The sequence below is a fragment of the Anomaloglossus baeobatrachus genome, chromosome 12, assembly GCF_048569485.1.
Source record: "Anomaloglossus baeobatrachus isolate aAnoBae1 chromosome 12, aAnoBae1.hap1, whole genome shotgun sequence".
Classification (NCBI taxonomy): Eukaryota; Metazoa; Chordata; class Amphibia; order Anura; family Aromobatidae; genus Anomaloglossus; species Anomaloglossus baeobatrachus.
In genome coordinates this window covers 25,743,702-25,757,360 of record NC_134364.1, presented here as the reverse complement: position 1 = coordinate 25,757,360, position 13,659 = coordinate 25,743,702, and the positions used below count along the sequence as shown (strand labels likewise).

At 45.4% G+C, this 13,659-nt stretch overlaps 1 protein-coding gene across 1 annotated transcript in view; it reads right to left on the bottom strand.

Moving 5' to 3' along the window:
• Nucleotides 1-11,461, bottom strand: part of GREM1 (gremlin 1, DAN family BMP antagonist) — a 93,112-nt gene extending 81,651 nt beyond the window's left edge. The window contains exon 1 of the mRNA XM_075329559.1: nt 11,335-11,461. The gene's annotated coding sequence lies outside the window, so the exon portion shown is untranslated. The remainder of the gene's footprint in view (nt 1-11,334) is intronic.
• Between the last annotated feature and the right edge of the window lie 2,198 nt (nt 11,462-13,659).

Sequence of the window (13,659 nt, the reverse complement as noted above, 5' to 3'; positions counted from 1 at the left end):
TTCATGCTGTTTACCTGCTTTTCAACTGCATTTTTGGCTCCAAAAACGCATGCTTTTCTGGCCAAAAATTAATGGGTTCTAATGTTCCTTTACACACACACACACACAATAACCGAAAATTTAAATGTAAAAAAATAATAAACTTTAGCCATTTTTCTGTTAAAATGTGCATAATCACTATTATTACATTAAAAATGATAATTTCCCATATAATTTTATTAAAAGTTAATTTTATACTTTCTCTTTTTTCATTCTTTTTGACTAATTCAACTTTATTTCTCAGTGTCTTGATCTCAAAAACGCATCTGCAGAAACGCAGGTGAAAACGCAGGTAAAAAGCGCTAAAAACGCGGTAAAAACGCATGCGTTTTTAGCGCTAAAAAATGGTCAAAAGCCATTTGGTCAAAAACCAAGGGAAGGAAAACGTGCAGAATAAACTGCAGGTACTCCGACGCAACGTCCACACATAGCCTTAGTGTTTAAAATGGCCCCTTAGTCTGGTTCAGTAGGCTACACAATCATGGGGGAAGACTGCTGACCTGAGATGTCCAGAAGGCAGTCATTGACACACTCAACAAGGAGAGTAAACCACAAAAGGTCATTGCAAAAGCAGCTGGCTGTTCAAAGTGCTTTATCCATGCATATTAACCCCTTGACCCCGGCCAATTTTCCATTTTTTTTTGCTCCCCTTTTTCCGAGAGCCGTAATGTTTTTATTTTTACATCAATCTTGCCATATGAGGGCTTGTTTTTTGAGGGACGAGTTGTACTTTTAAATGAAAGCATACGTTTCACCATATAGTGTACTGGAAAACTGCAAACAAAAATTCCAAGTGCAGAAAAATTGCAAAAAATGTGCGATTGCATGATTGTTTTGGATTTTATTCAGTGTTCACTGTATGGTAAACAGATGTGTCAATGTGATGCCTGAGGTCTGTATAATTTCGTAGACACCAAATACGTCTGGGTTTACTTTTTATCTAAGGCTAGTTTCACACATCCGGCTTTTCGCCGGATTCAGCGTACGCCAGTACAGTGTATACAATACAATGGCAGCGCGAAAAGCTACGGTCACATGCTGTCATGTGATCCGAAAGTTGCCGCGCTGCCATTGTACTGTATCACACTGTACTGGAGTCCGCCAAATCCAGCAAAACGGCGAAAAGCCGTATGTGTGAAACTAGCCTAATGGGGTTTAAAAATATAAAATAATATTCAGATGTTTGTCCAAGAAAGTGGCACACTTTGTGCCATTTTCCGTGACCTGTAGTGTTCTCGTTTTTCAGGATCAATGGCTCAGTGGTGACTTATTTCTGCTCAGATGCTACATTTTGATCACCTATTATTGCATTTCGTGTAAAATTTGTATAGACCAAAAAACAAATTTTGGCATTTGGATTTTTTTTACCGATCAGATTAATTGATTTCATATTATGATAGTTTTGCCGCGTTCAGAAACACCAAATGTGTGTATATTTTTTTTAACCCTTAATTTTCAATGGCGTAATATGTGGGTGATGTGAACTTTTTATTTTTTCTACTTTTTTTCACTAGTACCCATAGGGGGCTATAAGGCTCAGCACTCAGATCGCGTTTTAATTTCTCTTGATCAGAGCTGCACAGCTCAGAACAGGAGAAATGCTAGTCTTCTGTAACAGAGCTGCTCTGTTGGCTGTTACAGGAAGGGAGTCATGCTACTAGCTACAAGAGCCATCACGTGACCCTGTGATACCATGGCAACCACTGGCTCCACGTGATCACGTCATGTGACTTCCGATGGCAGCGGGTGAGAACATTTACTGCGGCAGGGATTACAATCACACTTTCACATTTTGACAGCACGATTTAAGGGGTTAATAGGCGTGAGTGGATCGTGGATCCACCTGCGCCTGTGAGGCGCACATGTCTGCTGTACAAATCAGCAGACATGTGCAGGGATCACCACCGGCTCACTGCAGCAGCTGCAGGTAATTAACCCTTGATGGGTAAGGATGTACCAGTGCGGCCTGCAGTCATTCAGTGGTTAATGGAAAGTTGAGTGGAATGAAAAAGTGTGGTAGAAAAAAGGTGCACAAGCAACCGAGATAACCACAGCCTTGATAGGATTTGTTAAGAAAAAGCCATCCAAAAATTTGGGGGAGATTCACAAGGAGTGGACGCTGCTGGAGTCAGTGCTTCAAGAGACACCACACAAATTTATTCAGGACATGGGCTACAAGTGTCACATTCCTTGTGTCACCACTCATGACCAATAGACAACTCCAGAAGCGTCTTACCTGGGCCAAGGAGAAAAAGAACTGGACTGTTCTCAGTGTCCAAGGTGTTGTTTTCAGATAAAAGTACATTTTGCATTTCATTTGGAAATCGCGGTCCCAGAGTCTGGAGGAAGAGTGGAGAGGCCACAATCCAAGCTGCTGAGGTCTAGTGTGAAGTCTCCACAATCAGTGATGGTTTGGGGGCCATGTCATCTGCTGGTGCAGCTCCACTGTGTTTTATCAAGACCAAAGTCAGCGCAGCCGTCTACCAGGAAATTTTAGAGCACTTCATGCTTCCCTCTGCCGACAAGCATTTTGGAGATGGAAATGTCATTTTCCAGAAGGACTTGGCACCGGTCCACACTGCCAAAAGTACCAATACCTGGTTTACTAACCACAGTATCACAGTGTTTGATTGGCCAGCAAACTCACCTGACCTAAACCCCATAGAGAATCTATGGAGTATTGTGAAGAGGAAGATAAGAGATACCAGACCCAACAATGCAGACGAGCTGAAGGCTGCCATCAAAGCAACCTGGGCTTCCATAACACCTCAGCAGTGCCACAGGCTGATCGCCTCCATGCCACATTGATGCAATAATTCATGCCCTGACCAAGTATTGAGGCATTTACTGTACAGACTATTCAGTAGGCGCCAACATTTGAGTGTAAATTAATTTTTTCAATTGGTCTCATAATATTCTAATTTTCCGAGATAAAAACTTGGGTTTTCATTGTGTGTAAGCCACAATCATCAACATTAACAAAAATAAACACTTGGAATATGAAATAGATCCGTCTGTGTGTAATGACTATATACTATATAGGAATAGATCCCTCTGTGTGTAATGACTCTATATAATATATAGGAATAGATCCCTCTGTGTGTAATGACTATATAATATATAGGAATAGATCCCTCTGTGTGTAACGACTATATAATATATAGGAATAGATCCATCCCTCTGTGTGTAATGACTCTATATAATATATAGGAATAGATCCCTCTGTGTGGAACGACTCTATATAATGTGTTTCCCTTTTTGTATTGAATTACTAAAATAACTTAACTTTTTGATGATATTGTAATGTATTGTGATGGATTTACCAAGCAAAACTTTGCATTGTATTAAGTACATACAAATGTAAGACTCAGTTTTCATAGGTCTAATTATTCATTCTTAATTTATTCTCAGATTTATAATATTAATCCACATGTATTACTCGCCTGACAACATAAGAAATGAAGTCTCACTTATTTTGTAGTGAAATTGGGAGTGAAATGCCGTGAAAGATTCTTTTTTGCCCACATTCCTCTGCATGATTAGGACACAGCGTAACGAGAGTCCCGGCCAGTCTAGTCCTATGTGCCCCTTTAGGGGACAGTAGGGAATATGAGGTTGAGTAAATATATTGTAAGCGAAACCTCTGACCTTTGGTTAGGTTTCATAGAGGAGTGAATCTTTACAGGCTGCAGACAGTCGTTTTATTAGTATTCCTATTTGGGTCCCTGGGCTCTGATGACCCCAGGAAATCCTCCAAATCTAATGAGTTATAGAGGTCTGCTAAAAATGTCGCCAACGAGAATGCCCATCAAACACCCTCACGTAGCAAACCAGCTATGCCAAATATACAGGTATAAACAGTAAAGTCAAGCATTAGCAGTGAGATTTTATACTGCTGAATGGAAAAAGACTTCATGGAATTTGCGTATTATGGAGCGTGCGGAAAGAGATGCAATTGAAAGGGTTAAATAAGTGCAAAATTACATATATAGAGATATATATGTGCAAAACTAATTATATAATCAGTGTAACTGTTCACTTTCTTTTGCAATCTAAGGCTATGTGTCCACGGGAGAATGTAGCTGCGGATTTTTCTGCATCAAAATCCGCACCTTTTGAAAATTTAATGCATTTTGTTGTTTTTTTTCCCCAATTTTAAAGCCAAAATCCGGATCAAAATCCGCAACAATAATTGACATGTTGCAGATTTTTCCGGATCAAAATCCGCACCAAATCCGCTGCGGAAAAATCCGCAGCATGGACACATTTCCAAAGTGCCATAGAAATGGCTGGGAAGTGCCTGAGCTGCAGATTTTCGGGAAATCCGCGGCTTTTCCGCGAGAAATCCGCGGCAAAATCCGCGCATTTTCCGCAGCGTGGGCACATAGCCTAAGGCTGCTTTCACACAACCGTTTGTCGTGCGGCACAATCCGGTAGAAAAAAAAACAAAAAAAAAAACGGAAAGAACGGATCCGGCGTTTATTGCCGCCGGATTAGTTCTTTCCCCCGTAGACTTGTATTAGCGCCGTATTGTGCTGCATGGCCTTGCGCTGCATCCGGCTTTTGCCAGATCCAGCAAAATGTTATTGTGCTGCGGTCGGATGGAACGCTGAGGGGAACTTTTTTGTCTCTGGCGAAAAACCACATTGCGTCGTATGGCGTGTTTTATAATGGAAGCCTATGGACGCCAGATCCGGCAAAAAACGGATATGGCCACCGGATCCGGTTTTTTGAACTGCGCATGCTCAGTAGCACAACAGATCTGTCAAAAACTGGAAGGAACGCATGGAAAAACTGATGCAACGGATCTTTTTTTTTCCCAGAGCTGTTGCATCAGTTTTATGGCCGGATTGTGCCGCATGATGAAAAACGGATGTCTGAAAGCAGCCTGAGCCAGACCATCTCAGTTGGTTTATATGTAAAAGCATGGAGATCAATGATACCAATGCCTTTTTCCTATGATATAAGCTGTAGCAGGTGAGGCGGATGCGGAATGAGGCAGATGCGGAATGAGGCGGATGCGGAATGAGGCGGATGCGGAATGAGGCGGATGCGGAATGAGGCGGATGCGGAATGAGGCGGATGCGGAATGAGGCGGAATGAGGCGGAATGAGGCGGATGCGGAATGAGGCGGATGCGGAATGAGGCGGATGCGGAATGAGGCGGATGCGGAATGAGGCGGATGCGGAATGAGGCGGATGCGGAATGAGGCGGATGCGGAATGAGGCGGATGCGGAATGAGGCGGATGCGGAATGCTTTATTTCTGCTTGCCATATGATTGTAAAATACTACATGGTTAATGATACACAACAGAAGCTGTTACAAAGTTTCATGTCACATCCTACACTTTGTAGGAAATGAAATATCCCATCTATGTCAATCATCCCAGCTCTCCTACAACGGCAGACTGATGGGAATTTCTCTGTGTATTATGTCGATCAGATATAGTACATCAGAATACAGGTATACTCGGCGCAGAGTATCAGCTATCATAATTAATTGTGGCAGATGTGGTGAAAACATTTTATAGACTATTTGAGGTTAGTGAAATGTAAAACTCCATGTACATCCCTTTCCAGTAGTAGAATAGATTCTCATTCATAGAAGTTTGAGCAAAACTTTATTATGTTGTTGTAGTTTACTTTTAAGAAAGTGAACCCCAAATCCTCTAAAATAAACAGAGCGGGTATTCTGCCTCCCCTGGTCCAGCACCGACACCTTGATCTTTGGGTCTCGGTGTTTTGGCTGCAGCATTGACATGGAAACCACACACATCACCACTGCAGGCAGTCACTGAGTGCAGTGATTGGTTACAGCGATGATTGATACTGTTGTCATGATGTCACTGCTGGAGTCAAAACACTGAGACACAAGATAGTCAGGGAGACAGTACTGGACCGGGGGAAACAGACTACCCATTCTGTTTATTTTAGAAGATTCGGGGTCCACATTCCTGAAATTGCAAACAAACTTTTAAAAGACACCATAAATATAGAACAGAGGGCACTCACCACCTGAAGGCAGAAATATTGTATTTATTTTTTACATGGAGCAGACATAAAAGGACGGAGGGGAGAGGGACCAACCACACATGGACGTCCGTGTGTGGTCGGTCCCTCTCCCCTCCGTCCTTTTATGTCTGCTCCATGTAAATAATAAATACAAGATTTCTGCCTTCAGGTGGTGAGTGCCCTCTGTTCTATATTTATGATGTACCGATTTTCAGTTTTCCTGTTAGGGGCACCCCTCGTGGCAGCTCCACACTAGCAAACGAGATTTCACATCCATTGAGACAGGTGATACGCTGCATTAGTCGCTGGCTGGAAGCTGTGCCCAGTTTTACCTTAATAATAGCAGCTATACTCTCCTCTTGTGCAGGTGCTGTTCCACCATTGTCAGTGCATGCTCTCCCAGGGCACGCCTGACTTTGGCTGCAGGGCTCACGTGATATAACAATCCGCAGCCCCTCCACCCTCAAGTCCTTCCTCCAGAATCAGTTAGGAGAGGAGAGTGAAGTGGCCGCTAATTGTTATATCATGGAGGGAGCAGGTGCCCATTTTGCTGCAACAGCGCCCGCAAGAGATGTTAGTGTAGCAGCAATGATTCTGCATAGGGGAAATAGAGATTAAGAAGGGATTGTCCAAGTAGTAGATAACCTCAGATTGGACAGGGCTACTTTAATTTTTATGTAAAGATAGATAGATAGATAGATAGATAGACAGATTCCATCTTGTATATATTGTAGTATCTAGTGTGCCCTTAAGGCGATGAAATAAATATAACACACACAGTTAGGTAATCATATTGTGATATCAGACTGGATTGCGCCAAATTACAAACTTTGCTTTAGGCTGCTTTCACACATCCGTTTTTTTGCCGTCAGCAGAATCTGGAAAAAAAAAAAAAAAACCCTGATGCAAGGGATCCGGCATAAAAACGGATCCATTGCATCAGTTTTTCCATGCGCTCCTTCCGTTTTTGACTGATCCGTTGTGCTACTGAGCATGCGCAGTTCAAAAAAACGGATCAGTCGTTGGATTCTGTCATATGCTGGATGATGACGGATCCGGCGCCCACAGGCTTTCATTGAAACTCACGCCACATGGCGCCAAGTGTGGCGCCATGCGTTTTTTGGTGGAGACAAAAACGCTGCAAGCAGCGTTCCATCTAGCCGCCGGATCAGGCAAAAGCACAGATGCAACGCAAGGCCATGCGGCACAATCCGGCGCTAATACAAGTCTATGGGTGAAAGAACGGATCCGGTGGTAATAAACGCTGAACCATTTTTACCGGATTGTGCCGCACGGCGAAAAACAGATGTGTGAAAGCAGCCTTACCCGAATCAAGATTACTTTTCATATCTTGTGAGTCAGTTTCTCTACTCCACGACAATACAAATACACATGCCAATGACACGACCCCATTCAGATTAATGAAACACTTCTGCAACAAGTTTGCCACATGTGAATATACCAAAATATTAATTTGCAAATTGTGGAAGATTTCACACAAAAAAAAAAAAAAAGTTATTATACTGTAAACATCCACTGTATAAACACTAGTGTTATGCATCCAATACAAGACACAGTTCATGTACTAGAATAGTAGTAAATGAAAATGTAACCCCTCCGAATAGCCACCAGCAACCAGCTCCGATACAGGGAATCTATGGGCGCAGATTGATCTCATTCCACATGATGCAGCGATTGCGATGATCGTTCATACAGAACCCTGTACATTGTTGGCAGCACATTCCCTATTTACATGGGAGGGTGTAGAATTTTTATTTTTAAACACTGCTCAAAAAAATTAAGATCAGTTTATCAGTCATCTTATCTTCCTGGGGAAAAAAAAAATAAATTCCCGAAGAGTGTCTGCAACAAAACTTTTAGGCTATGTCCGCATCGAGGTAGTTGCCGTTCTGAACGCATCCTCTGGCAGAAATTGCTTTTGCCAAAGTTGCTTTTAGCCACAGAAATGCAATAAAAACGCGTGCGTATTTACCGCGTTTTTACATGCTTTTTCATTGCTTAAACTTACATGCTTTTTGAACATAAAGACACTGCTAAATAAAGTTTAAAAATTCAAAGTATGAAAAAAAAAAAAAAAAAATTATTCATATCAAAACGAAAATAGTTATATTTAATAGCGGTTTTATACTATTTATGGCTAAAACAACAATAAATTAATATTTTTCATTAATTTAAATTGTCGGACTATGTGTGTGTGTAAAGGGACATATCATTCCATTAATTGATGTCAGAAACGCATGTTTTCTGCAGCTAAAAAGCAGGTAAAACGCTGGAATTTTGATGTTTGTTGCTTTTTGCAACTTGTCATTGACTTCAATGTTAGCAAAACGCAGCCCAAATGGCAAAAACAATTGACATGCTGCTTCTGTGAACGCTGAGTTTTTGCCCAAAATTATGGAAATTAAACAGCGTTTTGAACAGCATGGTGGGCACAAGAAATCCCCATTTCCCATAGACTTTGCTGGAAAATCAAAACGCATGCATTTTGGCATGAAATTGCTGCAGTTCAAAGCGCTGCAGAAAAGCAGGTAAAAACGCAAAGTGCGCACACAGCCTTAAACTCGGGAAAATAAAACCTAGGAGAAGCAGCTTTCAGAGCGTTCCATAGGAGAAATCCCATAGGTAAAACCACATCATAGCCTGACCATTGTTAATCCGACAATCCCTGATACACATCCGCTTCCCCACTATATAAAGCAGCAGTCACTTGTAGAAAGGTTTGATTTGGGAATCTCTCCTTATCTGGGAAATGTACATTTACCATCCGTTAATAATTAGTAACAGGATATGTATACTTTAAGTCATAAAATAGAATGTGGTCTGCCAAAGAGAATAAAACGAAAAAACGTCTTTAATTTATGAATCCAAACATCAAATCCTTATGAATAGGATCCAAGAAGTCCCAAAGGAGAAGAAGAAGAACTCCACATGTCAGGTATTACTGCAATCATTCTCTGTATCTTATAGCATCATGACATTGAAGCAGTATGGAGGGTCAATTCAGAGAAAGGAGCATATATAGAACTACATGTATAAATGCAATAAATTTCAATCTAAACCGCCTGTAACACCTAAGTGGAGGGAGCAATACGTTCCCCATAAGGATCAAAGGTGAGTTTAAGGCTAGGGCCCCACTTTGCGTTTCCACCTGCGTTTCTGCTGCTTTTTAGGTCCGTTTTGAGAAGCACCTTTTTCTTGCCAAAACACATGCATTTTTATTTCCCAGCAAAGTTATGAAAAATGGGGATTTCCTGACCCCACGTTGTGTTTTAAAACACTGCTTTTAATTTGCATATTTTGTGGTAAAAACCATGCGTTCAAAGAAGCAGCATGTCAATTTTTTGCCATTTTGGGTACGTTTTGCTAACATTGAAGTCTATGAGAAATGGCAAAAACCAAGATTCCTGCGTTTTACCTGCTTTTCCAGTGCAGAAAACATGCGTTTTGGACTTCAAAATAATGAACACACACACACTAAATTGCTATTTTTCCATTAAATATATTACCGCTATAATTTCATTAAATTAATCTATTTTCATTATTTTTCACAAAAATATAGGTTTCTTTTTTTCCCAATTTTTTCATTGAGTTGACCATTTAATCTTTATTTAGCAGTGTCTAGATGTTCAAAACGCATCAAAACGCAGGTGTAAAAGCAGGTAAAAAGCGCTGAAAACGCATCTAAAACGCGGTAAATACGCATGCATTTTCAGCGCTAAAGTTCTGAAAAAGGCAACTTTGGTCAAATCAATTAAGCCCAAAACGTGCGTTTAGAACTGCCAGTAGGAGAACGCAAAGTGGGGTCATAGCCTTGTAGACATAATGGGTCTGGGGGTTGCCGCTGTAACATAGACCCTAAAATGCAGCCTGGTAAAAGCTTGAAATGCCCAACAGAGTCCAAATATGCAAGGAATTGGACTTGGACAGAGACAGAGACAGAGACAGAGACAGAGACAGAGACAGAGACAGAGACAGAGACAGAGACAGAGACAGAGACAGAGACAGAGACAGAGACAGAGACAGAGACAGAGATTCTGGTACCATAACATACAGCTGGACCTTATAATAGCACTGGGGGCACATACCCACAGGGGCATCAGTGAAAATAACTTTACAGGACATACAGCGACTGGACTGCAGAGAAGTGGGGGACAGATACAGTATATTCTCTGATGACGCCCCCTTCAGACTGTTTGGGATATCTGGAAGAAAGATTGTCCAGAGAAGAAGGTGAGTGGTATCAGGAGTCCTGTGTCTGCCATCAGATGAGCATCGTGAGACCATTCATGTGTGGGGTCTACTCATCCATGGAAGGGGATCACTCACAAATTTTCCCTAGAATGCTGCCATGATGAAAGAATGGGATCTAATCATCCTAAAAACAACAACTGATCACCAAATTGCCCCTGGATGGATGGATGGATGGATGGATGGGGAGAACAAGGATTTTTTCCAGTATGATGGAGAACATGTCACAAGGCAAAAGGGGACAACTAAGTGGCTGAGTGAAGAAAAAGTCTGACATGTTGGGTGCACGGCCAGGAATAAAAACCCAGAAATTATGAGAAACTCCGAGCCCTGATTACACAAGAGCAGGTCATAGGTGAGGATTTGGCCCAGAAGTGGCTGGAAAATACGGGTCAATATTGTAGATATTCAGTCTTTACATAAGCGCGGGGTATTTGTTCATAAAAGTTTAAAAAGTTCTAAAATACTGATATATATTTCAGTAACCATAGAAACAACTAAGATCTAAAAAAACAAAACAAAACAAACACTGAAGCAGCTAACAAGGTGTGAAAACCAAAACATGTCAGACACAAGTGTACAATAGACTAGCCAGAGGAGACATGGATAGCACCGAGCAACTTATAGAGGACAGGGCAGGATGGAGAACAATACAGAGGACGCAATATAGGAGAGCAAACAGCAGTGCACGGGAGACACGTGACCACAACACAATGCATGCATGCTGCTTTCAATTTTCTATATTGGTTTGATGAGCATTTAAAAAAAAAACAAAAACAAAAACATGAACACATAGAAAAGTGACTATTTATGAGCAAAGACAGCATCAAATAAATAGACTAAGTGTGAAATAAAAGGGAGTAGGTAGAACATTATAAACATTATACCTACTCCCTTTTATTTTACACTTAGTCTATTTATTTGACGCTGTCTTTGCTCATAAATAGTCACTTTTCTATGTGTTCATGTTTGTATGTAATATATATACACACACAGATCTGCAGCAGCGGTCACCTGTGCGCGGTGTCGTCTCACAGCAGCGGTCTCCTCGCGGCGCTGTCCATGCGGAGGATGCGCAGATTCCCCTTCAGAGCCAGCACACTGATTGCCGCAGCGCCGTCCTGTCTCTCATTTATGTCAGCCAGCTGATCTCCGCTCCGGAGCCCTCATCATTGGCCGCTCCTGGCCGCCGATCGGCCCCGCCCCTTTAACCCTCCTGGTGCTGAGACCTAGCGTCACTCACCGTCCTCGGAGCTCCGGGGACAATGCTGTGAGTACGGATCCGGGACAGTGAGCAGTGCACCGAGCCCCACAGGGAGTACCGAGCCCAGACAGTGAGCAGTGCACCGAGCCCCACAGGGAGTACCGAGCCCGGACAGTGAGCAGTGCACCGAGACCCACAGGGAGTACCGAGCCCGGACAGTGAGCAGTGCACCGAGACCCACAGGGAGTACCGAGCCCAGACAGTGAGCAGTGCACCGAGACCAACAGGGAGTACCGAGCCCAGACAGTGAGCAGTGCACCGAGCCCCACAGGGAGTACCGAGCCCAGACAGTGAGCAGTGCACCGAGCCCCACAGGGAGTACCGAGCCCAGACAGTGAGCAGTGCACCGAGCCCCACAGGGAGTACCGAGCCCAGACAGTGAGCAGTGCACCGAGCCCCACAGGGAGTACCGAGCCCAGACAGTGAGCAGTGCACCGAGCCCCACAGGGAGTACCGAGCCCAGACAGTGAGCAGTGCACCGAGCCCCACAGGGAGTACCGAGCCCGGACAGTGAGCAGTGCACCGAGCCCCACAGGGAGTACCGAGCCCGGACAGTGAGCAGTGCACCGAGCCCCACAGGGAGTACCGAGCCCAGACAGTGAGCAGTGCACCGAGCCCCACAGGGAGTACCGAGCCCAGACAGTGAGCAGTGCACCGAGCCCCACAGGGAGTACCGAGCCCAGACAGTGAGCAGTGCACCGAGCCCCACAGGGAGTACCGAGCCCAGACAGTGAGCAGTGCACCGAGCCCCACAGGGAGTACCGAGCCCAGACAGTGAGCAGTGCACCGAGCCCCACAGGGAGTACCGAGCCCAGACAGTGAGCAGTGCACCGAGCCCCACAGGGAGTACCGAGCCCGGACAGTGAGCAGTGCACCGAGCCCCACAGGGAGTACCGAGCCCAGACAGTGAGCAGTGCACCGAGCCCCACAGGGAGTACCGAGCCCGGACAGTGAGCAGTGCACCGAGCCCCACAGGGAGTACCGAGCCCGGACAGTGAGCAGTGCACCAAGCCCCACAGGGAGTACCGAGCCCGGACAGTGAGCAGTGCACCGAGACTCACAGGGAGTACCGAGCCCGGACAGTGAGCAGTGCACCGAGCCCCACAGGGAGTACCGAGCCCAGACAGTGAGCAGTGCACCGAGACTCACAGGGAGTACCGAGCCCGGACAGTGAGCAGTGCACCGAGCCCCACAGGGAGTACCGAGCCCAGACAGTGAGCAGTGCACCGAGCCCCACAGGGAGTACCGAGCCCAGACAGTGAGCAGTGCACCGAGACGAGCCCCACAGGGAGTACCGAGCCCGGACAGTGAGCAGTGCACCGAGCCCCACAGGGAGTACCGAGCCCAGACAGTGAGCAGTGCACCGAGACGAGCCCCACAGGGAGTACCGAGCCCGGACAGTGAGCAGTGCACCGAGCCCGGACAGTGAGCAGTGCACCGAGCCCCACAGGGAGTACCGAGCCCGGACAGTGAGCAGTACACGGAGCCCCACAGGGAGTACCGAGCCCAGACAGTGAGCAGTGCACCGAGCCCCACAGGGAGTACAGAGCCCGGACAGTGAGCAGTACACGGAGCCCCACAGGGAGTACCGAGCCCAGACAGTGAGCAGTGCACCGAGCCCCACAGGGAGTACCGAGCCCGGACAGTGAGCAGTGCACCGAGCCCCACAGGGAGTACCGAGCCCGGACAGTGAGCAGTGCACCGACACCCACAGGGAGTACCGAGCCCGGACAGTGAGCAGTGCACCGAGCCCCACAGGGAGTACCGAGCCCGGACAGTGAGCAGTGCACCGAGCCCCACAGGGAGTACCGAGCCCGGACAGTGAGCAGTGCACCGAGCCCCACAGGGAGTACCGAGCCCAGACAGTGAGCACTGCACCGAAACAAGACCCACAGGGAGTACCGAGCCCGGACAGTGAGCAGTGCACCGAGACTCACAGGGAGTACCGAGCCCGGACAGTGAGCAGTGCACCGAGCCCCACAGGGAGTACCGAGCCCGGACAGTGAGCAGTGCACCGAGACTCACAGGGAGTACCGAGCCCGGACAGTGAGCAGTGCACCGAGACTCACAGGGAG